The following is a 27,476-nucleotide window of genomic DNA, read 5'->3' as shown; positions in this document are numbered from 1 at the left end:
GAAGCATGCAGCTGTTCATCAGCGTGTTATCATTTAAATTAGCAGACAGCACAAAGTTTACTGCCCACATTGCAACAAACAGGCGCAGGTTAATCGTACATCGCGATTCCTGTGCCCATTTTCGGACCTTATACAATATCGCCACCGAAACAAATAAGTTAGAAGCCCAAGTACAGCTTAAAGGAGTAGCCATTGCAGAGAGCTAGCTAAAAACTGGGTATGATTTGAAGATAAATATTCCATGTGATTGGAGCTTCAGAAATGACAGGGGGAATGGGAAAGAAGAAGAGTAAAGAGGAGTAGAAATATTGATAATAGACACAATTACACCAGCAGTGTAAACAGTATGGGTAGAACTAAGGAACAGTAAAGGATGCAAGAGTCTGGTGGGAATTGTTTACAGATCTTCTGACAGTCATGATACAGTGGGGCAATGTATAACTACAGAGATCAGAGAAGCACATAGCAGAAACAATGTGATTATAATGGGAGAATTTAATTTCCACACAGACGGGGAGCAACAGAATAGCTCAAGTAGTGAAGGCAGTGAATATCTCGACTGTATTCAGGACAGTTTGATGGAACAATATAGGCTGAATTTTACAGCCGCCCGATGTCGGGGGTCGTGGCCGGGGGCCGGAAAATGCCTCCAGTAGAGGCCCACCACAAGCCTCCATGCTGGGAAGGCCCGGCCCGATACTGCTGGCAGTGGTGAGGCCTTGTGACGGCCCTCCGGCGCTCGGCAACGGGAACCAAATCTGCATATTTAAAAAAATGTAAATTAGCAAATAAATGACCTACCCACCATCAGATCTCAAGCGATATTGGTGCCAGTGGCCGGCACTCCCGCACCTTCGGGTCCCCGTCCAGGGATCCAAGGCGTGACACTGGTGGGCAGAGGGGAGCAGGTAGGTTTTTCAGTGCCGGGTCGGGAGGTGGGGAGCATGGTAAAATTAATATCATTAGTTAAGGGGATGGTGGGAAGGGGCAAAGATTAAAGTTTATGAACTTTGGGGGAGGTCAGGTGAGCAGGGGAATTGTTTTTGGGGGGGGGGTGAGAGGGCAAGTAGTTAATTACATGGTTATGGGGGGGTGAGAGGGCAAGTAGTTAATTACATGGTTATGGGGGGGTGAGAGAGGGGAAAATTAAATGTTTTCAAAATTTTTTCTAATATTTCTCTTTAAAAATTTAAATTAAACGGAAGGGCTCGAAGTCCCTTAAAAATGGCGTCAGCTCCTGCGCAAAGGCTGCTGATGCCACTGCTGGGGATGGACTGCCCGCCCCCTCCATGCCATCGGGGGGAGGGGTGCAGTCCGCTCTGGCTGTTTAAATGAGCTACCACGTTTAATATCGCGGCGGCTCCGCGAAGTGTGGCCCGTGCGTGCGGCCCGCCATTGTTTACGTCCGCCGCCAATTACGATAGCGGCAACATAAATTTCAGCCCAAACCAACAAGAGAACAGGCCATCCTAGATTTAGGGATGAGTAACGAACTGGAACTAGTTAACAATCACACAGTAAGGAAACATTTTGCGAAAGGTGACTGTAATATGACTGAATTTGATATTAGATTTGAGAGGGAGAAGCAAATGCCACAAACCAAAATTTGAAATTTTAGTAAAGCAAACTTCCAAGGGATACAAAATAAATTGACAGCATTAAATGGGGCTACACTGTTAATTGGTAAACCTACAAACGTTGGGAAGTATTCAACAAAGTTTTTTGGTACAGTACAAGACTAGTACATATCCCTAAAAGACAAAGGCTCCACTCGTGCAGTTAAACATCCAAAGTCAACAAATGAGATAAGAGACAGTATCAAGCTAAAAGAAAAGATAAAAAGGGAAGTGAAATTCCAGTGGACCAAGAGATTTGTAAAATCAAGGGGATATGAAGAAAGTAATGAGAGGCAAAAAGGGAATGTGAACAAAAGAATTTCAAGAGATATGAAAGCTAACAGTAAAAATTGTTATAAGGAGAAAGAGATTGGTACAAGAGGATGTGGGCTCATTAAAGATCGATGTAAAAACAAACTCAAAAATAAAATACTGCAGCTACTGGCAATCTGAAATAAAAACAGAAAATGCTGGAAATACTCATCAGGTCTGGTAGCATCTGTAGAGAGAGAAACAGTTAATGTTTCAGGCCGATGACCTATCGTCAGAACTGGAAAAGGTTCGAGATGTAGTAGGGTTTAAGCAAGTACCGAGACAGAGGAAGGGGAGAGGGGAAAAGAGAACAAAAGGGAAGGTCTGTGATAGGGTGAAGGGCAAAAGAGATTCAATTATAAAAAGGATGATGATGCAAGGCAAAAGTGAGTGGTAATTGGACAAGTAAAGAAACTAAAGATGGTCTTGAGAAGATGTAAATGGGAATAGCAGAACAGCTGCTCTCCAAGAAAATGGGAGTAGTGGTTATGATCTGAAATTGTTGAACTCAGAAGGCTGTGAAGTCACTAATCGATTGATGAGGTGCTGTTCTGCGAGCTTTTATTGAGCTCCATTGGAACAGCGTAGGTGGCCAAGGACTGAAAGATCAGAGTAAGACTGGAACAGAGAATAAAATGACAAATGACTGGAAGCTCGGGGTCATGCTTGTGGACTGAGCAAAGGTGTTCTGCAAAGTGATTACCCACTGTACATTTAGAGGAGTCTGCATCGTGAGCAGTGAACACAATATACAAAATTGAAAGCACAAATAATAATCGCTGTTTCACCTGGAAGGACTGTCTAAATCCCTGGACAGTGGGATTGGAGGAGAAGGTGCAATTGGAAGGAGTTGGTGTTGGGGTGGACCAAGGTGCCCTGGAGCAAATACTTCCTTGAGTATGCTGAAAGAGGAGGAGAATGGAAGATGTGTTTGGTTGTTGCATCACACTGGAGTGGCAGAATTGGCAGATGATGAGGTTGGTTTTTGGAAGATGAGGATAAGGAGAACATTTTTATGATTCTGGGAAGGAGGGGAAGGGGTAAGAGCAGAAATGTGGGAAATGGAATAGACACAGTTGAGACTCATGTCAACCATGGTGGAAGGGAATCCTCGGTTGAGGAAAAGGGAAGACAATATCAGAAGCATTGCTATGGTATGTGGTATCATTAGAACAGATACATCAGAGATGAAGAAACTGGGAGAATGGAAAAGAATCTTTGCAGGTAATGAGGTGGGAGGAAGTGTAGTCAAGGTAACTGTGGGAGTCAATGGGTTTATTGTAGATATTGTTCGGCAGCCTATTCCCAGAAACAGAGATAAAGAAGTCGAGGAAGGGCAGGGAAGAGTCAGAGATGGACCATGTGAAGGTGAGGAAATGATGCAAATTGGAAGCAAAGTTGATGCACATGATACTTTAATGTATGGTCAGAAAATGGCTATAATTTATATCTGATTCATTGTGAAGAGGATAAAATACCTGGACTACAAAATATCCATGGTGAGGAATTTATTGGATTTAATAAAAGTTTAAGAAATGCTCGTGGAGAAAATAATAGGACTTAAAGTAGACAAATCTCCAAGACCTGAGGGTTTCCACCTAGGGTACTAAAAGAAACAATGGAGATGTGACAGATGTGTTAGTCATAATTTTTCAAAGCTCTCAATTTCAGGAATTGTGCCTTTGAATTGGAAAATTGCAAATTTCACTCTATTAGTACAGAAGGAAGAGAGGGAGAAACCAGGAGACTACAGACCTGTCAGTTTAATGTCAGTTGTGCAGAAGTCTATCATCAAGGATAGAACGACTAAGCACTTGGACAAGTATTAGCTGATCAAAGAGAATCAGTATGTAGGGTCGATCATGTCTGACTAATATAGTTTACATTTTTGAGGAAGACACTAATATGGTGGGCAGGGGTGTGTCCATGGATGTTGTCTATCTATACTTCCAAAAGCTCTTAATAAGATTTGGTACTTGAAAAATTGGAGCACATAGAATTAGAGGTAAATTTGTGACATGGGTTGGTAATTGATTGGAAGGTAGGAGACAGAGAGTAGAGATAAAGGGAATAAAAACAGTAAGTGGTGGAAATACTCAGCAGGTCTGGCAGCATCTGTGGTGAGAGAAACGGAATTATCTTTTCAGGACTGTGACCTCTCATCAGTTCTGATGTTCTCAGGAATGATTTAGTGGCCACAAAGGGGGTACAGTTCACCAAATTATACAAAACCTTGAAGGGTTAAATTATAAGGACAGGTTGCATAATCATAACTTGTATTCCATTGACTTTATAAAATTGATGGGTGATCTAATCAAGGTGTTTAAATGATAAACAGATTTGATAGACTAAGTACAGAGAAGCTATTTTCTCTGGTGGGCAAATGCAAAACAAGAGGGAAACAGGCTGAGAAAAAGTGCTAAGCTATTTAAGGAGTGAAATCAGGAAGCATATTTTCAAAATAAGGATGGTGGAAGTCTGAAAGTCTCTCCAAGATGTTGTGGATCTTCAAAATGATTGAAATTTTCAAGACTGAGATGGATTTTTTGATGAGTAGGGATATCAAGGGATAGGGATCAAAGACCGGTTAAAGGACTGAGATTCAGATCAGCCATGATCTAATTGAATGGCAGAACAGGCTCGAGGGGCTGAATGGCCTACTCCTGTTCCTGTGTTTCCTATAATTCCGTGCTGTTTCCACTGATTGATGAGGTGGCAATGGGAGGACACAAGTAGATCATCACAAAAAGAATTAAACAGGAAGAAGACAAAACTTTGCAGAGGTGATTAGAGGTCATTAGAATTCTTGTTGTGAGGCAAAATCCATAAATTCTCTTCAAAGTGAATTAGTTGCTGAAAATTGGGATCAAACCAGGTGGCCCATGTCAAGATAAACATTGGTACAGACTTGATCAGCTAAATGACCAGTTTCTGTACTGTCAGTCTATATTGATGGGTGTGTATATAATTTTCAATAACCAAACAGAAATCACTTCCTTCCCTATGTAGAATCATAGAATCTTACAGTACAGAAGGAGGTTCATTCGTCCCACAGCACACTGTTTCCCCATAGCTCCGCATATATTTCCTTTTTTTAAGTATTTATCTAATTCCCTTTTGTAAGCTACTGATGAATCAGCTTCAACCACACTTTCAGGCAGTATATTCCAGATCACAGAAACTCCGTAAAAACAATTGCCTCATCACCCATCTGGTTCTTTTGCCAATTATCGTAAATCTGTCCTCAGGAAAAGGTTTCTCCTTATTTACTCTCTCAAAACCCTTCATAATTTTGAATACCTCTATTAAATCTCCTCTTAACTTTCTAAGCTCTAAGGAGAACAATCCCAGCTTCTCCAGTCTCTCCACAAAACTGAAGCCCCACATCCCAATGCCATCTGGTCAATCTTCCTCTATATCCTCTCGAAGACCTTGATATCATTCCTAAAGTGTGGTGCTCAGAATACGATACTCCAGCTGAGGACTAACCAGTGATTTATAAAGGTTTTGCATAACTTCCCTGCTTTTGTACTCTATGCCTTATTTATAAAGCCAAGGATCCCGTATTCTTTTTAGCAGCCTCATCACCTTGTCCTGTCACTTTCAAAGATCTGTGTATGTGAAAGCCCAGGTCTCTCTCTTTCTCCACCCCGATTAAAATTGTACCATATAATTCATTTAGCCTGAAGTGCTGGAGGCTGGAGCGTATTTGGATCAGGGCATGTGGATATCATTCAGTCTCCATTTTAAGGTCATTCATTCTGTCTTTATTTTTATATTTCTAAGTATAAATTCCTAAATTCACATTTATTAAGGAAACTGCTTCTGTAAACTAGACGCATTTGTAATTATGCCTCCCTGCCAGTGATGGAGCTGCAGCACCTCTACTGAGGGTGGGGTAAGTGTAATTACAACATAAGTTTACATTGGTAGTTACTGTTATAAATGTGGTTTTAGGAATTTGCAATGGAAAAGAAGTTGAACAAAAGTGTATACAGACGTAAGAATTTTAGTATGTTATAGAGAATCTATAACCTCGATCTTAAGGGCAGCTGATATGTAAATATGCCCAATTCCTCCCTCACTTTGTAAGCTGCCAGCACCAAATCAATATGGTCTGGTAGTTGAACCCATAATACATTAGAGCCTACCTTAGAAAATCATGAGTATTAAACCAATTAGACACCAGGACTGGGAAGTGCAATCTCCAGAAAGAGAAACAAGAAATGCTGGAAACACTCAGCAGGTCTGGCAGCATCTGTGGAGAGAGAAGCAGAGTTAATGCTTCAGGTCAGTAACCCTTCATCAGAACTGGCAATGGTTAGAAATGTAATGGGTTTTAAGCAAATAAAGCAGGGGTGGGGCAAAAGATAACCTAAGTGAAGGTGTTGATAGGACAGGATCAGAGAGAATAACTGACCCTGGTCATGGAACAAAGGCAAACAGTATGTTAATAGTGTGCTGAAAGACAAAGCATTAGTGCAGAGAGGGTGTTAATGGACAGAAAAATGAACAGCCCTGGCCCAAAGCACAAACATGAAAAAAGCAGTGGGCACCTTCACTTTTGTTATTTCCACTACTTTTTCATGTTAGTGCCCCAAGTCCCCTGAACTTAACGAACCCCGATGTCCCTCCTGGCCCAACTGACCCAAGTCTCTTCTGGCCCTCCATCTCCCCATGTTTATTCTGGCACAGTCCAAGCAAGGTCCTAACTTTGTGGTTATTTTACTCCCTTTATTGGAACTTTGCTTTTAATTAATTTTGCCATACTTTTTAGTTTCAAATTCAGTTAAGAATATTTGCAAGAATCAGAACATGATACAAACTCATAAAATTACCACTGTGACATCCAACATTTTCTGCCCAGGATTGTACATCAGGCAATGGAGGATGTGCCCATTGACTTCCAACACAGGGGTTCTACCATTAGCGCTTCCTTGCAAAGCGACTGCACAATCCGTCCTCAAATCCGTACATGTTTTAACAGTTGTCCTGCATGGTGCAGCTGATGTCAATGTGTATGATACATCAAATGAAAGTGCTTCCATTGTCAGTATTTGTATTTCCCACTCTGTTCTGTTCTGTTCTGTTGAGGCCTTGTGCCTTCTTCACATGGACTGAATGAGAGATGAGTGGACTGTGGACTATTGGCATTGAAGAATGTTTCAAGTTAACCATAGCTCTATAACATAACAATTCAGTACTGCAAAGTACCTAGAATTTTGCATAGAAGAGAAAAAATGACACTATTGAAAACATGCAGAGAATTTTTTTTTCACTTGGATACAATTTAAGCAAAGGATCTGAATACTGAGCTGAATTGTCATTATGTTTTGTACATGGAAATGCAGAATCTCAAGGTCACTAGCATTCTTGCAACAAGAATGAAAACACTTAGGATCTTGCCTTTTCTATGAGTCAAATATTAAAATCGACGATTAACTGTAACTGGTCAGAAGATTAACCCTTTTATCTCAAAGCTACTGAAACAAGCCAAAGATACAGCAGAAACACCTCTTCCTAAAGTTGTTCTACAATATGAAAGGGACATTGGTAAATACTGACTATGCACTCACATTATATGTTGTATTGTCAGTTGCTTTACGTAGAGACTGTAAGTGAATAGTTTGTGCATACACTGTATGAGTGAGGCTGAAATTTGACAGGGATGAACTGTATGGCGATGGAGCTGCTTTTTCCAAAATCTCAGAAATACAGAGCAGTGGTACAACTAACATCAATTCCATCCACAGAAAGACCATGAGGGCGAGATTGCGTCATCCCTGAAAAAGAGGGGGGGATCGCAACGCATTATTAACCCGTGCCAGTTCCTTCCAATGCAGACAGCATGCAACTCTTATGTGGCTTGCTCATTGCCATGACTGTAGCATGCAGCTAGTGCTAAACGTGCTGTTGAGTGATTCCACACCTCAGTAGGAGGCTCAAGTTTATGCAAGACTAGCACCACTTAAAGCTAGCCTGTGAGGTGAGAATGACTGCCTTTCACAACAAGGCAGCATTTGACCAAGTGTAGCATCAAGGAGCCCTAGCAAATTTGAAGTCAGTGGGAATCAGTGGGAAAACTCTCCACTGGCTGGATTCATACCAAGCACAAAGGAAGATGGTTGTGGTATTGGAGGCCAATCATCTCAGCCCCGAGACATCACTGCACGAGTTCCTCAGGGTAGTGTCCTAGGCCCAACCATATTCAGCTGCTTCATCAATGGCCTTCTCTCCATCATAAGATCAGATAATGAAGCAGTCCATACCTGCATGTAACAGACCTGGACAACAATCAGGCTTGGGCTGATAAGTGGCAAGTAACATTCACACCACACAGTGCCAGGCGTTGAACATCTCCAACAAGAAAGAATCTAACCACTTCCCCTTGACAATCAATGGCATTACCATCCACACCATTGATGAGAAGTTTAACTGGATGAGCCACATAAATATCTTGGCTGCAAGAGCTGGTCAGAAGCTCGGTACTCTATGGTGATTAACTCCCCACAGCTTATCCACCATCTATGAGGCACAGGTCAGGAGTGTGATGGAATACAGTCCACTTGCCTGGATGAGTGCATCTCCAACAACATTCAAGAAGCTCGACACCATCCAGGACAAGGCGCAAAGTCGGAGACAGTCTATCTCTATCTATCTTTGGCCTCCTTATCTCGAGAGACAATGGGTAAGCGCCTGGAGGTGGTCAGTGGTTTGTGAAGCAGCGCCTGGAGTGGCTATAAAGGCCAATTCTAGAGTGACAGGCTCTTCCACAGGTGCTGCAGAGAAATTTGTTTGTCGGGGCTGTTACACAGTTGGCTCTCCCCTTGCACTTCTGTCTTTTTTCCTGCCAACTGCTAAGTCTCTTCGACTCGCCACACTTTAGCCCCGCCATTATGGCTGCCCGCCAGCTCTGGCGAACGCTGGCAACTGACTCCCACGACTTGTGATCAATGTCACAGGACTTCATGTCGCGTTTGCAGACGTCTTTAAAGCGGAGACATGGACGGCCGGTGGGTCTGGTACCAGTGGCGAGCTCGCTGTACAATGTGTCTTAGGGGATCTTGCCATCTTCCATGCGGCTCACATGGCCAAGCCATCTCAAGCGCCGCTGACTCAGTCGTGTCTATAAGCTGGGGATGTTGGTCGCCTCGAGGACTTCTGTGTTGGAGATACGATCCTGCCACCTGATGCCAAGTATTCTCCGGAGGCAGCGAAGATGGAATGAATTGAGACGTCGCTCTTGGCTGACATACATTGTCCAGGCCTCGCTGCCATAGAGCAAGGTTCTGAGGACACAGGTCTGATACACTCGGACTTTTGTGTTCCGTGTCAGTGCACCATTTTCCCACACTCTCTTGGCCAGTCTGGACATAGCAGTGGAAGCCTTTCCCATGAGCTTGTTGATTTCTGCATCTGGAGACAGGTTACTGGTGATAGTTGAGCCTAGGTAGGTGAACTCTTGAACCACTTCCAGAGCGTGGTCGCCAATATTGATGGATGGAGCATTTCTGACGTCCTGCCCCATGATGTTCGTTTTCTTGAGGCTGATGGTTAGGCCAAATTCGTTGCAGGCAGCCGCAAACCTGTCGATGAGACTCTGCAGGCACTCTTCAGTGTGAGATGTTAAAGCAGCATCGTCAGCAAAGAGGAGTTCGCTGATGAGGACTTTCCGTACTTTGGACTTCGCTCTTAGACGGGCAAGGTTGAACAACCTGCCCCCTGATCTTGTGTGGAGGAAAATTCCTTCTTCAGAGGACTTGAACGCATGTGAAAGCAGCAGGGAGAAGAAAATCCCAAAAAGTGTGGGTGCGAGAACACAGCCCTGTTTCACGCCACTCAGGATAGGAAAGGGCTCTGATGAGGAGCCACCATGTTGAATTGTGCCTTTCATATTGTCATGGAATGAGGTGATGATACTTAGTAGCTTTGGTGGACATACAATCTTTTCTAGTAGTCTGAAGAGACCACGTCTGCTGACGAGGTCAAAGGCTTTGGTGAGATCAATGAAAGCAATGTAGAGGGGCATCTGTTGTTCACGGCATTGCTCCTGTATCTGACAAAGGGAGAACAGCATGTCAACGGTCGATCTCTCTGCACAAAAGCCACACTGTGCCTCAGGGTAGACACGCTCGGCCAGCTTCTGGAGCCTGTTTAGAGCGACTCGAGCAAAGACTTTCCCCACTATGCTGAGCAGGGAAATTCCACGGTAGTTGTTGCGGTCACCGCGGTCACCTTTGCTTTTATAGAGGGTGATGATATTGGCATCGCGCATGTCCTGGGGTACTGCTCCCTCGTCCCAGCACAGGCATAGCAGTTCATGTAGTGCTGAGAGTATAGCAGGCTTGGCACTCTTGATTATTTCAGGGATAATGCTGTCCTTCCCAGGGGCTTTTCCGCTGGCTAGAGAATCAATAGCATCACTGAGTTCCGATTTGGTTGGTTGTATGTCCAGCTCATCCATGACTGGTAGAGGCTGGGCTGCATTGAGGGCAGTCTCAGTGACAACATTCTCCCTGGAGTACAGTTCTAGGTAGTGCTCAACCCAGTACCACAGGCACAACTGCATGGCCTCATCCCAATAGAGGATGGCAATGTGGTTGCCATCATTGGATAGGCCTTGACTGAGACTGTGACCAGCAGGGATGAAACCATCAAATTTGACAGTATCCTGATACCTTATCCTCCTTCTCACATCCCACTTCCCCCTCATCTTACAATCTCTTCCAATTTACAAGCTGCAGTTGGTGTGAACATGCACCTCTTGCTTTTCCCACTCTCCCTTCACCACATTTCTATCTTTGTATCTTTCTCATTTCAGAAACCCAGGAACTGCAACCTGGCCAGGCAATGGTGCCAGAGCAAGATGTGGATGGGGAAGAAGAGACTGATAATGAAGAAACACGATCACTGAATCTCATACTCACAGCCACAATCTCAGACACTGACACTGTGTGTACTTTAGATGGTATCTTAGAGGCAGGATCTGCACGTAGTGAGTCACTGAGCACAAGCGGCCTGCAGCCAGGGCAGGGAAAGGGTACCAGCTCTCCAGAGGGTAAGGTCGGGGATGAGTTCTGCTGCAGAAGACTCAGATGAGGAGTTTGATAGTGTGTTGTACAGAAAAAAGCTGATGGGCATGCACACAGAAATGCTTGGTACATTGGCAAGCTTGCCAGAGTCTGCTGTCACTCCAGGAACATGGTGGAATCTGGCACCAGCTTTGTACAGGATTTTGCACAGTTTGGAGTCCATCCTCTCCATCTTGGAAGTGGCAGCCAATTCCATTGCTACAATTGTGGACCCAACCATGATGCGACGCCTGATGGCCAATGTCTCGACTTCCACTGCAGCACAAGCAGAAACCACCCAACGTCTGAGTGATGCAGTGGAAGCGTAGAATGAAGCCATGAAAACTCAGCTTGTTACCATGCAGGATCAAGATGCTGCCATCATGGCTGTGGATACCACTGCTCAAAGGGACTTGCAGGGCGTCACAGCAGTCCAGCAATCTGCCCTCCAACATTTCTAGGATTGCTGAAGCACTGCCCCATGGAGTGCCAGTAATGTCATGGTGTGCAAATATGCTGTCCACTCTCAGACTAACAGCATTCATACTCCGACTACTGCCACTCCACCAGTGCCCTGCTGTTGCCTGTCAGGCCGCCAACCCAGACTGGTGCTGCCCATGCTGAGATGGTGCAGTCAGAAAGTTGGCCTTTTAAACCCAGAGCTTCTCAGGGTCGTCCTGCAAGGCCATCAGCAGTCTCTCCCTCTGAAAGTCAGCAATTTTACACCAGTCATGCTGTAGGCCAAGGATGATAGAAACTACAACATCCATGACTAGGGGCAAGTGGTCTGAGCAGAACCTTGAAGTGGGAACCAAGGGATTCAGCATGTGCCACGCCATTCACTGTAGAGTTCAACGACTATAAATAGCAGCACAAATCACTAAGAATTTCTCCTAGCTGGGCAGCAGCCAGTAGAAATCATTCAGGAAATAATCTGCTAACTATCACTGGTGGGGGTCCTTCCCACTGCAGGTTAAGAGAGTGCATTAGCTGGAGCATTGAGGTCAAAGATGGTGCCGCTGGCATCAGATCAGCGTTACGCACTGATTGACATCACAATCAACATACCCGGCATTTGTCCAGCACCCGCACTCATGACCTACCCAAAATGGTGTCCTTGTGTGGCCAACACTAGAAGTGTGCACACACGGCATGGGTGCCATTTGGTACCAAAACAGTACCTGTAATCCCAAAACTAAAATGTAAGTACGAGGCAAACAAGTTTTACAGCCTCAGATTTATATAGAAATTATACACAGATCACATCATGCAGGTTCTTTATAGAGGGAAACATGGTTGATTACTCCAAATTGCACAGACAGCTTCTAATCTCAAATTCTAATCGTAAATCTTTACTGAGTGACAGTGTGAGGGATCTGGATTAACATCAGTAGAGATACGGTCAGTAACACAGGGTGCTGGGGGAGGGGTTACTGAGTGACAGTGTGAGGGATCTGGATTAACATCAGTAGAGATACAGTCAGTAACACAGGGTGCTGGGGGAGGGGTTACTGAGTGACAGTGTGAGGGATCTGGATTAACATCAGTAGAGATACAGTCAGTAACACAGGGTGCTGGGGGAAGGGTTACTGAGTGACAGTGTGAGGGATCTGGATTAACATCAGTAGAGATACAGTCAGTAACACAGAGTGCTGGGGGAAGGGTTACTGAGTGACAGTGTGAGGGATCTGGATTAACATCAGTAGAGATACAGTCAGTAACACAGGGTGCTGGGGGAGGGGTTACTGAGTGACAGTGTGAGGGATCTGGATTAACATCAGTAGAGATACAGTCAGTAACACAGGGTGCTGGGGGAGGGGTTACTGAGCAGAATATCAGACAAAGATCAACTCCACCTAAACATGGAGCTGGATATGTTCCACTGGAGTTCGGGCAGCTGCTTAGGAACTCCCATTTGAAATATATTCTTTGGGCCTCCTTATCTCGAGAGACAATGGATATGTGCCTGGAGGTGGTCAGTGGTTTGTGAAGCAGCGCCTGGAGTGGCTATAAAGGCCAATTCTGGAGTGACAGGCTCTTCCACAGGTGCTGCAGAGAAATTTGTTTGTTGGGGCTGTTGCACAGTTGGCTCTCCCCTTGCGCCTCTGTCTTTTTTCCTGCCAACTACTAAGTCTCTTCGACTCGCCACAATTTAGCCCTGTCTTTATGGCTGCCCGCCAGCTCTGGCGAATGCTGGCAACTGACTCCCACGACTTGTGATCAATGTCACACGATTTCATGTCGCGTTTGCAGACGTCTTTATAACGGAGACATGGACGGCCGGTGGGTCTGATACCAGTGGCGAGCTCGCTGTACAATGTGTCTTTGGGGATCCTGCCATCTTCCATGCGGCTCACATGGCCAAGCCATCTCAAGCGCCGCTGACTCAGTAGTGTGTATAAGCTGGGGGTGTTGGCCGCTTCAAGGACTTCTGTGTTGGAGATATAGTCCTGCCACCTGATGCCAAGTATTCTCCGAAGGCAGCGAAGATGGAATGAATTGAGACGTCGCTCTTGGCTGGCATACGTTGTCCAGGCCTCGCTGCCGTAGAGCAAGGTACTGAGGACACAGGTCTGATACACTCGGACTTTTGTGTTCCGTGTCAGTGCGCCATTTTCCCACACTCTCTTGGCCAGTCTGGACATAGCAGTGGAAGCCTTACCCATGCGCTTGTTGATTTCTGCATCTGGAGACAGGTTACTGGTGATAGTTGAGCCTAGGTAGGTGAACTCTTGAACCACTTCCAGAGCGTGGTCGCCAATATTGATGGATGGAGCATTTCTGACATCCTGCCCCATGATGTTCGTTTTCTTGAGGCTGATGGTTAGGCCAAATTCATTGCAGGCAGACGCAAACCTGTCGATGAGACTCTGCAGGCATTCTTCAGTGTGAGATGTTAAAGCAGCATCGTCAGCAAAGAGGAGTTCTCTGATGAGGACTTTCCGTACTTTGGACTTCGCTCTTAGACGGGCAAGGTTGAACAACCTGCCCCCTGAACTTGTGTGGAGGAAAATTCCTTCTTCAGAGGATTTGAACGCATGTGAAAGCAGCAGGGAGAAGAAAATCCCAAAAAGTGTGGGTGCGAGAACACAGCCCTGTTTCACACCACTCAGGATAGGAAAGGGCTCTGATGAGGAGCCACCATGTTGAATTGTGCCTTTCATATTGTCATGGAATGAGGTGATGATACTTAGTAGCTTTGGTGGACATACAATCTTTTCTAGTAGTCTGAAGAGACCACGTCTGCTGACGAGGTCAAAGGCTTTGGTGAGATCAATGAAAGCAATGTAGAGGGGCATCTGTTGTTCACGGCATTTCTCCTGTATCTGACGAAGGGAGAACAGCATGTCAATAGTCGATCTCTCTGCACGAAAGCCACACTGTGCCTCAGGGTAGACGCGCTCGGCCAGCTTCTGGAGCCTGTTCAGAGCGACTCGAGCAAAGACTTTCCCCACTATGCTGAGCAGGGAGATTCCACGGTAGTTGTTGCAGTCACCGCGGTCACCTTTGTTTTTATAGAGGGTGATGATGTTGGCATCGCGCATGTCCTGGGGTACTGCTCCCTCGTCCCAGCACAGGCATAGCAGTTCATGTAGTGCTGAGAGTATAGCAGGCTTGGCACTCTTGATTATTTCAGGGGTAATGCTGTCCTTCCCAGAGGCTTTTCCGCTGGCTAGAGAATCAATGGCATCGCTGAGTTCCGATTTGGTTGGCTGTATGTCCAGCTCATCCATGACTGGTAGAGGCTGGGCTGCATTGAGGGCAGTCTCAGTGACAGCATTCTCCCTGGAGTACAGTTCTAGGTAGTGCTCAACCCAGCGGTCCATCTGTTTGCGTTGGTCAGTGATTATGTCCCCCGATTTAGATTTGAGGGGGGTGATCTTCTTGATGGTTGGCCCAAGAGCTCTCTTCATGCCATCATACATTCCTCTGATGTTTCCGGTGTCTGAGGCCAGCTGAATATGACTGCATAGGTGTTGCCAGTAGTCGTTTGCGCAACGCCTAGCTGTTCTTTGTGCAGTACTTCTGGCTGCTTTAAGTGCTGCGGATGTTAAATCGCTGGGGGCTTTCTTGTAGTTCAAAAGTGCAATGCGCTTAGCGGCTATGACAGGTTCCAGCTCTTCATTATGAGATTGAAACCAGTCTGCATTTCTCTTCGCACTTTTGCCGTAGGTGGTCAAAGCTGACTCATAGATGGCGTCTCTGATGTGGGCCCACTTGGTCTCAGCATCCCCTGTGGGAGTGTTTTGAAGGGCTGTTACAAGTGAATTTAGAAATTTTTGTAACAGCTGTGGGTGAGAAATTCTGCTCGTGTTGATGCGCGGGTGGCCCTTCTGCTTGGAATGATGCAACTTCTTTGGTCTGAGTCTAACCTTGCTGCACACCAGGGAGTGGTCGGTGTCGCAGTCCGCACTGTGGAAGCTGCGTGTGATTTGAACACTGTTTAAGGCGGCTCGCCTTGTGACAATGAGGTCTAGCTGGTGCCAACGACGTGATCTTGGGTGCCTCCATGAAACCTGGTGACAGGGTTTAGTGTGAAAGAACGAGTTGGTGATGCAGAGGTTATGATAGGTACACAACTCAAGCAGTCTCTGCCTGTTCTCATTCATCCTTCCAACGCCATAGCACCCAAGGCAGGAGGGCCATGAGTCATGGTCGGCCCCAACCCTGGCATTAAAGTCCCCCAGCAGGAATAGGTGTTCGGTGTTGGGGATGCTGCTAATGATGTTATGGAGTTGTTCATAGAACTGGTCTTTAGCTTCAGGTGCGGAACAGAGTGTTGGAGCATAGATGCTGAGTAGGTGTACTGGACCAGAGGTGGTGAGCAGTCGGATGGACAGTATGCGTTCCGAGCCATTTGAGGGAGGCTCTATCATGCTGAGCAAGGAGTTTCTGATGGGGAAGCCCACTCCATGCTGTCTTGGTTCTTCAGGATCCCTGCCCTGCCAGAAGAAGGTGTAGTCTTGCTCTGCTAGAGAGCCACTCGCGGGGAGGCGAGTCTCCTGAAGTGCTGCAATGTCCACATTGAGTCTACTGAGCTCGTTGTTAATGATGGCGGTCTTCCGAGAATCGTTGATTTGTGTAAGGTCTTCCGACAGGCCAGGACACATAGTTCTGACGTTCCAGCTTGCAAAGCGAAGGGCTGGTACCTTCTTTCCTTTTTTCATGTTGTTTGGTGCGGTGTATCAGTCCACCTTTCGGGCAATGACCCTGAGCTCCAAGCACCCATTGAAGCAGGCAGACTGTGGCGGGACAGAACCTTATTGACCAGGGGCTGCCCGGTTTGAGGCGGGCGGTAGCTGTCCAGTGAGGTGCAATGACCTCTCCCACCGACAAAGGCAACCCGTGGCGCCCAGTTTCTACGCCAATTTATCTGGACTTATAACCCGTAACTGCTGCCTTCCGTGTTGTTTCAGTCGCTGTGAGGCAACTATGGAGTGACCTCTCCATGGTGCATGCCTGGGCAAATTTATGGAGGTTGAGAGTTGCCCAGTCGTCAAAGCCCCCCTCTCGGCCTTTCTGGTGGGGTCCAAAGGAGTGCAGGACACGACGTTTGGCACCAGTATGGCTGCAGGAACTGCCGGAAACATGCCAAAGGTGACACATGACCGCCTACGGGGTTCCGCTCCGGATTATCTGTTAGGGTTTACTCCCTTAGCCTTGGTCTCTCCCGAGACGCCCACAAGGCAGTGGGGTTGTTGGGGCCCCGACACAGGTGTAGGATGGTGCCGGTGGGAGGAGGGGATGCAAGGGGGAGGGGTAGAGGGAGGGGGTGGGGGGGGGGTGCAGGGGAAGGGGGTGCGGGGTGAAGATGGTGCGAGGGGGGGGCGGGCTGGGACGGGGTTGTGAGGGGGTGAGCTGAGAGGGTGGAGCAGGGAAGGGGACGGGGGTGGGGGGGGTAAAGGGGGGGGGAGGGGGGGTGGAATCTGGTGCAGGTAATAAGCCATTTCCTCAGTGCCCACCATCGACGTCCGGAAAGCTCATCCACGTCCTTCGGGAGGTGAAGCATCATTTGGCAGACTTAGAGGTGATTACATTTGCTAAGGGTTTTTTTTTTGCAGTGGTTTAAATAAAGGCATGCAGCATTGCCGACAGTGCGCTGCAGATGCTCTCCGAGCCATCTCCCGCGGGCGCTTTGAAGTTGCGGCCGGGGGGGCCGTTCGTGGATGTTTTGGGTGTTCGGGGCACCTTTTCACAGGACTTCTCTCGGGTCCCGCAGCTCCTTCTTCACCTCAATGGACTTACCGCATGCCGTGGCTGCAGACACTCTGGACTGTGAAGACAGCAGGATCGGAGATTGAAGTATCGGCAGCTGTGCTCGTCAGTTTCATCCGGATCAATTTCATTGAGAAAACAAAGAGCAGGTGTGGCTGGGGGAGGGCAGTGGGCCCAGGTAACATACACTAAACTAACTGTTAACTTTTAGATAGGGCTAAAATGAACTGATTTAAAGAGCCAGGGGAATTTAAACAGTTTAAGAGGGCAGATTGGGGGAGAAAACGTTAGGGATGGGAGCAGATGGCCATGGATAGAGTTGAACAGCAAGGGAGCTTCCTAGGGAGCTTCCAGCCCAGGAGCCATCTTGAAAGCCAGTATATTTGAAATAGGCATATTAAATGAAGAGAAAGTAAGGTCATGTAAATCTCTGCTGTGACTTCATGCAGTTTCCACCCAGATTCCCCCAGTTCCTGGTGCACAGCTGTTGGGTAGCTAGAAGAGGGAATGATATTTAAAAGGGATATGCAGTTCCTATAGGTACTTCTGCAACTCATTTTTTCAGTTTCTTTTTCAAACCTGTCTCTCTGTACACTATCCCCTTTACAGTCACAAAGCTCATCATCTCTATTAGATCCACATCCTGCACTCTCAATCCCCTTCTTACCCAATTTATCTTCCTTTTCTCACTAGCTGGCATTGTCAATAGCTCCCTCCCCTCAATCTCCCTTCAACACCCTCATTATCACATCCTCTCCAATAAATCCTCTCAACGTTTCCATATTCATCAGCTATCTTTCAACTCCCCCAATCTCCCTTTCTCCCCTTGAGGTGAAAACATCTTCATGGCTATCTCTCCTCAACTTCCCTGTACAAATCTATCCAGCCTTATTTCAACCGCCTCCAGCACTGAAGCAACCCTAACCAAAGTGATGAACGACTTCCTATGTGATAGTGACCGTGGTGTATTCTGCCTTCTCATTCTCTTCAAACTTTTCCAATTGTTCAAGACAGTAAACCACTCCATTCTTCTCCAACGCTTCTCCTCAGTTGTTCAGCTCCATGGGACTGCCCTGGTTTTGTTCCACTCTTACCAACCTGAGTATAGTTACCAGCCCTGAGTGCACAAAAAATGCTACATAAATGCAAGCCTTTCTTTCTGATGTCAATCATGTGGTCTGCTGCTTCTGCAGGTTTCTGTACTGCAGCGATGGGTGGACTGGTGTCAGGTAGCAGAAGGACAGCCCATACGTCACTGAGATCCAGCAGCGATATGGCAAAACATGCAACTGACAGCATGTTTGCTTCTCAGCAACAAGCTAAGAAAAAACAACTCTTGATGGAGACGTTTATTGAAATTGAATGGCATTTCGACAGACAACCTGCTATTAGAGGTAGTGTTGTAAACTTTCTGACCTTCTCAATAGAAGGTTAGTCATGATGAATTGTTCAGCAAATATTCTAAAGTTCAGACACTCACCAATGAATATTTAAATCGGAATGTTACTTTCTGCCTTTAAATTATCAGATGCTAAATGTGAAGCAGACAGTCCATTGTCCTGCACAAAGAAAGATCTGGTTTCATAATAGGAGGCGTTGTGTTGAAAATTGTCTTTGAAGGGGAGCAGCTACCTTGAGATGTACAGTGCAAGAAAATTGCTACCATTGGTGTGCAGCTTCCCCTCTGTAATTGCTGGGCTTCATGTGCAGCTGTTAAGTATCCAGTGTCAGTTTAAAAATGATAAACAGGCATCTGACAGTGTTCATCATTTATATATAATGAGATTGACAGAACCTAGCAAATTTAGCTGAAAGTTTAAACACTGTTTATCTCTGCTTGTGAAAGTGGATTAAAAATGATTGAGTAGAATCCACTCAGCTACAATTAATTCTTACAATGTAATTTTTAAAAACACTGTACTCTAGGATTCTAGCATTTAATGAACCGTGACATCGCTTTTATACTGAATACAAGAACAGTTTATTAAAAGTGAGAGGAGCCCCAATCAAATATCCCTTACAGGGCAGAAATAAAACCAGATGCTTGCGGTAGATGTTCAGAGAGGACTGTAGCTCACTGCTAAAAATGAGAAGCAAGAATTTCAGCAAAATATTTCCAATGACCTCCTCAAGCTCCATCCATCAGTCAGACGAGCTCATTATTCTAACTAGAAAATTCTTTGCTTCCATATTATGGCACCATCAGTTGCAATCTGCATGCCAATTACTGGGACAGACCCCATGATACTGGAAATGGAAATGAGCTGTCAAGGAGACCCTCCAAACCCAAGGACTGGTCTCTCAACTCCGTCACAGAGTGCTGACAGGGCCCGCTGGAAAATTAATCTCCAAAATAAATGTAGCAACTTTCCATGATTTTCAGCACAATTCCTAATCCACCAGAGGGCAGGTTCTGTAAAGTTTATGATAATTGCAAAGGAGGGAGATCAACGATAACAAAAGGACACAGTTTATGAATGTTAGGCTAAGGGCAAGCTAAAGAAAAACGAAAATGCTAAGGCCTTCCAAAACATTTTTCTGGAACTTTCTCTCCTCATGGGCTGAAAGAATAGAGGCTTTTGCCTCCTCTCAGTGTTTGTCTCAAGAACTTTCTCTCTGTTGTGCTGCATATGATTGTGTGCTGGTGTTGTAAATACAGATCACAAATTATTCCCAGACACAATTACCCTTTATGGTGCTAATTAGTCTTCTTAAAAAGGCTGTCAGCAACTGCGAACATTTCATATTTAACATCGCTGAATGAAGAATTGTGTAATAAAGAATATAAAAATAAACTACCAGTTCAAAGTCACACAATTATTATTGGTACAATGTTATGGGATGCAGAACACAGTGAATATTGAATGAAACAGCCTTCACTTTGAGGATCGGTAACCAGTTAGACTCGTACCCATCTATGTCTAATTCACACTGAGGCTACAGAGGTAAGAAATAAAGACAGAACTTGCATTTTATGGAGCGCAGGCTGTCCCAAAGCACCTTCACAGACAATGCAATACTTATGAAGTGCAATCATGTAGGAAACGCAGCAGCAATTTGTGCTCAGCAAGGTCCCACAATGCAGTAAATGGTCAGATGATCTTTTTTAATATAGTTTTTTATCGAAAAATATCAGCCAGAACACCGAAGGCCTTCAAATAATACCATGGAATCTCTTATACTCACCTCAGAGGGCAGACATGGCTTCAATTTAATATCTCATTCAAAAGATGGCACCTCCGACAGTGCAGCACTTCTGCAGAACTGCACCAGAGTATCAACCTTGATTGCACTCAGGTGCTGGAATGGGTCAAAAAACCACAAGTTTCTTTCTCAGAGATGAATCCTATCACTGAGCCAAGGGTCAACCTAACATTAGGTACAAAAGCATTGGGAAATATTGGTGAAGATAATAAAGTTCACCCTTTATTATGTGCAACTGATATCCTAATGATATCCTAATCACCTGCTACCACAGGTAGCAAAATGTACTGAGCGTCTCCTTCCTTCTAAAAATGCACACCGTTTTCAGGATCAGTCTGAGTTCAAGTATAAATTGACAACTGAGGTCCATCTGAAGGTTCAATGTGAAATGCAGCACTGTATCAACCAGGAAGATTCCAGCCTTGATCCCTTGTCTTTAGGCAATATTGAATGGTCTTTGCTGGAGAGATGCAGGAGAGGGTGACTAGGAAATTACAGTTGACTAAAGCACCATTGGGTTGGAAAAAGGAAAACAACCAATGATTCCTGATGCAGTGATTCCTGGTGGAATTGTGGGTGAGTGAACATCACATGAAGTGAGAACTAGGCCGAACTGCAATGCCCCCAAGTTCAACATTCCTGTGACTAGCCTCACACCTAAACAACAGAGACCTGGGCCAAGAACTTGGAGCAAACTCAAATCTTTAACCTAGAATAAGTCAGCATTAGCAGAAGTGGAGAAGGAAGACAAAGCTATCTAAGAGAAACTGAGGGGAAGGAAATTAATCCCCAATAGCCGACCTAATTGAATTTGAGATTTATCTTGTATTCTGCCCCAGGAGATCTATTGAACAGCTTGAAAATACATTAAAAGTGATAGCCTTGCAACTGAAAATTATTAAACTCAGCTGGAAAGCACGCAGAATCTTCAAATTCTCTGACAACTTCATAGCAGCTATAAACATCAAGGTTCATCAAATTCTATTTTTACTTTTAGTGATGAGCAATTTTAAAATTCTCTTATATAAAAGCAAAATACTGCGGATGCTGGAAATCTGAAACAAAAACAAGAAATGCTGGAATCACTCAGCAGGTCTGGCAGCATCTGTGGAAAGAGAAGCAGAGTTAACGTTTCGGGTCAGTGACCCTTCTTCGGAACTGACGGGTCACTGACCCGAAACGTTAACTCTGCTTCTCTTTCCACAGATGCTGCCAGACCTGCTGAGTGATTCCAGTATTTCTTGTTTTTGTTTAAAATTCTCTTCCTTGTTTTCAAATCCTTCCATGGTCTTGCCTGTCCCTATCTCTGTAATCACTTCCAAGCCTACAACCCACTTCCTACATCACTGCACACCAGCAATTCTGGCTTGAGCATTCCGATTTTAATCTCTCCACCGTTTGTAGACGTACCTAGGCCCTAAGCTCTTGAATTCCCTCCATAAACCTCTCTGCCTCTCTTCTTCTCTTTGGTCCTTTAAGAGGCTCCTTAAAACCTACTTCTTTGACCAAGTATTTGGTCATCTGGCCTAATATCTCCTTAAGTGACTAGGTATCAAATTTTGTTCCATTACGCTCCTGTCAAGCACCTTGAGACATTTTGTTACAATAAAGGTGCTATATAAATGAAATTGTTGTTGTTGTTTACATATACATACTCAGAGACTGATGATTTTCAAGAGTTGGCTGTGAGATGCTTGGTGAACTCCAGAATCTTTCTAAATAGTCAGCCAGTAGTATCTTGCCTAAGTTCTTGCTTCAGTGTATCACATTATTTGTAAATAAACTCAAACGACTAGATTAGGCAACATAAAGTGAAGTTCTGGTATGGAATACTCTCCATTGAGCGGATTTGCAGGAGACATGCTGGGCATTCCACGTGTTGTCTAATAGGTAATCAAGGTTAATTGTTAGACCATGATTATGGGAGCTTGATGCAGCAGAGTATAACATTGCAGTTTCAGTTCATAGGGTACTCAGTATGCGACACGCAAAAGGAAAGAGGTGTTGGAAAAAGTGAGGACAGCAAAAGATGCTCAGCAAAGTATAAAAATATTCTTCCAGTACATTACAAGAATAGCTAGTTAGAATGTTTTAAGTATTGGTGAAAGCGAGGAAGATAATTAGTTAAAGCATTCAACATTCTAGAATAATGATGGTGAGTTTAATGTTATACTTATTTATTCTCTTCAGTTTTAAATACTATCTCAGCAATGCTGCACCAGGTCGAGAGTACACACTATGGCCACATACTTTGTTTGGACAAGTGTCTGGTGCTTTTCATCTGGAAATCTTCCTGAGGCTGACAAACTCATAGCAACATAGGAATTGCTAGGCGAAAAAAGACCAAGATCTATCGAATTCACCATCTACCATCCCGATAACACGAGCTTGTTATCCAATTTCTATAGTATGCCCAACATTCTACAGGATAGTGGTCTATGTTAGCAGAGCTATTTGGTAACAGATCTCCTTGGCCAGAGGGCAGGCATGTTAGGGTTTTAACAAGGGAGGATATTTATGGGGAACTCTCATAAGATCAGGAAGCAAGTGCTGGACAATGGTGAGGTGCATGGGAACATGGGAACATAGGAACATCGGAGCAGGAATAGGCCATTCAGCCCATCGAGCCTGCTCCACCATTTAATAGGATCATGGCTGTTTATCCCTTTCAATGCCTTTTGCCCACACTATCCCCATATCCCTTTATGTCATTGCTATTTAGAAATCTGTCAATCTCTGCTTGAAACATACTCAATGACTGAGCTTCCACAGCCCTCTGCAGTAGAGAATTCCAAAGATTCACAACCCTCTGATTAAAGAAATTTGTCCTCATCTCGATCCTAAGTGGCTTCTCCTTTATTTTGAAATTGTATCCCCTGGTTCTAGACTTCCCAACCAGGGGAAACATCTTAACTGCATCTACCCTGTTTGTTCCTTTAAGTATTTTGTAGGTTTCAATGTGATCACCTCTCATTCTTCGAAACTCTCGAGAATACAGGCCCAGTTTCCCCAATCTCTCTTCATCAGACAGTCCTGCCATCCTGGGAACAAATCTGGCGAACTTTCCTTGCACTCCCACTATGGCAATAATATCCTTCCTAAGGTAAGGGGACCAAAACTGCACACAGTATTCCAGGTGTGGTCTAACCAAGGTTCTATACAATTGAAGCAAGACTTCACTACTCCTGTACTGAAATCCTCTTCTGATAAAGGCTAACATACCATTAGCCTTCCTGATTGCTCACTGCACCTGCATGTTAACTTTCAATGACTTATTGATGAGACCAGGTGAGAAAGGGATCTAGGGTTCCCTCTCAGACTTCACCTGGTCTTACCATAACAAGGTTTAATTTTAAACACACAGTTTTTTTAGCTCCCCCTTGGTGAATCCTTGTTCACCGCTTTCCAATCATAAAGGAAAGAAACTAGTCTGACAGGTTTTCTTTGGTTTAAAGAAAAAAGGTTGAACTTTATTAAACTTAAACTCTAATTCGGTTTACGCCTATGGATACGCAACGTGCCCACACTAGCAAGCATGCACAATACGCACATGCAGAACTTTATTAAACTTAAACTCTAATTCGGTTTATGCCTATGGATACACAATTGCCCACACTAGCATGCATACGCAATACGCACATGCAGATAGAGACAGGAAAGAGCAGAAGAAATAAAGTGGAAAAGTTTGAGGCAATATCTGAAGATGGTTTTGGTTACTGTTCTTTTAGCTAATTGTAAAGTCCTTAATTGTAGGTAGGTCTTGCTTTTCGTTGGGCCCAGTATTCTTCTTAAACCTTGTTCGATGTTGGAGACTTTTCTCTCTTGAAGTTCATGTGCCCTCAGTGGGTCCAGAGGCTTGTGAGAAAGAGGTGGGAGCAGACAGGAGAGATCTTCTCACTCCAGGAGAAAACAATCTTTCTGAGTTCCAAAACTCTGTGGCTAGTTAAAAAAAACCCTGAACCAGCTCGTTAGTCATGTGACCAGCTGGTTTGACCAGTCCTGACTTTTATAGATTGCATCACCTTAGCAGTCTCTGGAATGCTCTTCCTTACACCTTCAATGTCTGGTGATCAAAATCTGTTATGGGTTGAATGTGTCAGGGAATGGTCCTTTTGTCTCCACAACAACTGTCTATTAGTATGCAAATGTTTTTCAGCTAAATGTCAGGCAGCCCTTCTAACAGGCCTTCTCTTCTTCCCAGCAAGTTTAAAATCAATGTTCATATGACAAAATTAATTTGCCTCATTCTTGGCAGATGGGGGCCTGCATGACAACACCCAGGTCCCTTTGTACATCTACACTTTCTAATCTCTTGCCATTTAAGAAATACTCTGCCTATCTATTCCTCCTGCCAAATTGGATAACCTCACATTTTTCCACACTATACTCCATCTGCCATGTTCTTGCCCACTCACTAAGTCTTTCCAAATCCCCTTGAAGCCACTTTGCGTCTTCCTCACAACACACATTCCCACCTAGTGTTGTGTCATCTGCGAACTTGGAAATATTACATTTGGTCCCCACATCCAAATCATTGATAGATATTGTGAACAGCTGGGGACCAAGTACTGATCCTTGCGGTACCCACTGGTCACAGCCTGCCAACACGGGAATGACCCGTTTATTCCTACTCTCTGTTTCCTGCCTCTTAACCAATCCTTAATCCATGCCAGTATATTACCTCCGATCCCATGTGCTTTAATTTTGCTAACCAACCTCCTGTGGAGTCTTTATCAAAACCCTTCTGAAAATCCAAGTATACTGTGTCCACAGACTCCCCTTAATCAATTCTGTTAGTAACATCCTCAAAAATCTCCAACAGGTTCATCAAATGTGATTTCCCATTCATTAATCCATGTTGACCATGCCCAATCAGAACATTGTTATCCAAGTGTCCATTTATCACATCCTTTAGAATAGATTCCAGCAGTTACCCTACTATTGATGAATGGCTAACCGGTCTGTAGTTCCCTGTTTTCCCTCTCCCTCCCTTCTTAAATAGTGGGGTGACATTTGCTACCTTCCAATCTGCAGGATCTTTTCCCAAATCTATAGCATTTTTGAAGATGATCACCAATGCATCCATTATCTCCATAACTTTCAACATTCTTGGATGTAGAATATCAGATCCTGGGGACTTATCAAACTTCAGCCCCATTAATTTCTCCAATACAATCTTCTTACTAATACTAATTTCCTTCAACTCCTCATTCTCCCTAGTCCCTTGGATCTCTAATTCTGGGAGATTTCATGTATCTTCCTCAGTGAAGACAGACACAAAGTAATCATTTCGCTTCTCTGCCATTTCTCTATTCCCCATTATAAATTCTCCTGACTCTGCCTGTAATGGACCCACATTTGTCTTAGCCAACCATTTCCTTTTTACGTACCTATAGAAGCTTTTACAGTCTGTCTTCATGTTTTTTGCGAGTTTACATTCATTTTATATGCTGCCTTTCTTTATTAGTTTCTTGGTCCTCCTTTGCTGTATTCTAAAATCCTCCCAATCCTCAAGTTTACCACTATTTCTGGAAACTTTATAGGCCTTTTCTTTTAATCTTATACAATCCTTAGCTTCCTTTGTTATCCACAATTGACTGCCTTTTCTTTTGGAGTTTTTGTGTCTTGAAGGAATGTACAGTTGCTGTAAACTATGTAATTTTTTTATTCATTCATGGGATGTGGGCATCACCGGTTAGGCCAGCATTTATTGCCCATCCCCTAATTGCCCTTGAGAAGGTGGTGGTGAGCTGCCTTCTTGAACCGCTGCAGTCCATGTGAGGTAGGTACACCCACAGTGCTGTTAGGAAGGGAGTTCCAGGATTTTGACCCAGTGACAGTGAAGGAACGGCAATATAGTTCCAAGTCAGGATGGTGTGTGACTTGGGGGGGAACTTGCAGGTGGTGGTGTTCCCATTCATTTGCTGCCCTTGTCCTTCTAGTTGGTAGAGGTCGCAGATTTGGAAGGTGCTATCTAAGGAGCCTTGGTGTGTTTCTGCAGTGCATCTTGTAGATGGTACACACTGCTGCCACTGTGCATAATAATTCTTTAAAGACTATCCATTGCCTGTGTACTATCATACCTTTTAACGTATTTTGCCAATCCACCTCAGCCAATTTGCCCCTTATACCTTCATAATTTCCTTTGCTCAAATTTAACACCCTGGCTTCAGATTAAACTACCTCACTTACAAACATAAGGCACTCATCCCTAAAGATTCTTTTAAAACAAGATTATTAACTAACCCTTTCTCATTTTATAATACAGATCTAAAATAGTCTGTTCTCTAGTTGGTTCCTCAACATTTTGCTCTAGAAAACTATCCTTAACACACTCCAGAAACTCGTCCTCCACAGCATTAGTGCTCATTAGGTTTACCCAATCTATGTGCAGATTGAAGTCACCCATTGAAGTTACTGTATTACCCATGCTACATGCTTCTCTAATCTGATTAATACCATGCCCCACACAAGCACTACTGCTTGCTGCCCCTTGCTGTTTCTTAGCTCCACCCAAACAGATTCCACATTTTGTTCTTCTGATTTGAGATCCTCCCTTACTAATGTACTGATCCCATCCCTTAGTATCAGTGCACAACCATCTCCTTTTCCTTTTTGCCTGTCCTTCCTAAATGTCGAATATCCTTGAATATTCAGTTCCCAGTCTTGGTCACCCTGCAGCTACATTTCCGTAATGGTAATTAGATTATACCCATTTACCTCTATTTGGGCCTTTAAATCATGCACCTTGTTGCGAATGCATGGATTAGGTAGAGTGCCCTTAACCTTGTCTTCTCGACATTATTCTACCTCCAGTTAGTAGCTTTACTTCCTTGCAATTTGAGCTACCCCTCAGGTTCCCATCCCCCTGACAAGCTAGTTCAAACCCTCCCCAACAGCACTTGCAAATCTCCCTGTGAGGATATTAGTTCTGGTCCTATTAAGGTGTAGCCTGTCCAATTTGTACAGGTCCCATCCACCCCAGAACTGGTTCCAATGCCTCAGAAATCTGATGCCCTCGCTCCTACATCAATTCTTCAGCCACGTATTTAATCGA

This window comes from Heterodontus francisci, chromosome 11 (genome assembly GCF_036365525.1).
Source record: "Heterodontus francisci isolate sHetFra1 chromosome 11, sHetFra1.hap1, whole genome shotgun sequence".
Taxonomy (NCBI): domain Eukaryota; kingdom Metazoa; phylum Chordata; class Chondrichthyes; order Heterodontiformes; family Heterodontidae; genus Heterodontus; species Heterodontus francisci.
The sequence above is the reverse complement of the archived record's forward strand: the minus strand, read 5'-3'. Positions refer to the sequence as shown.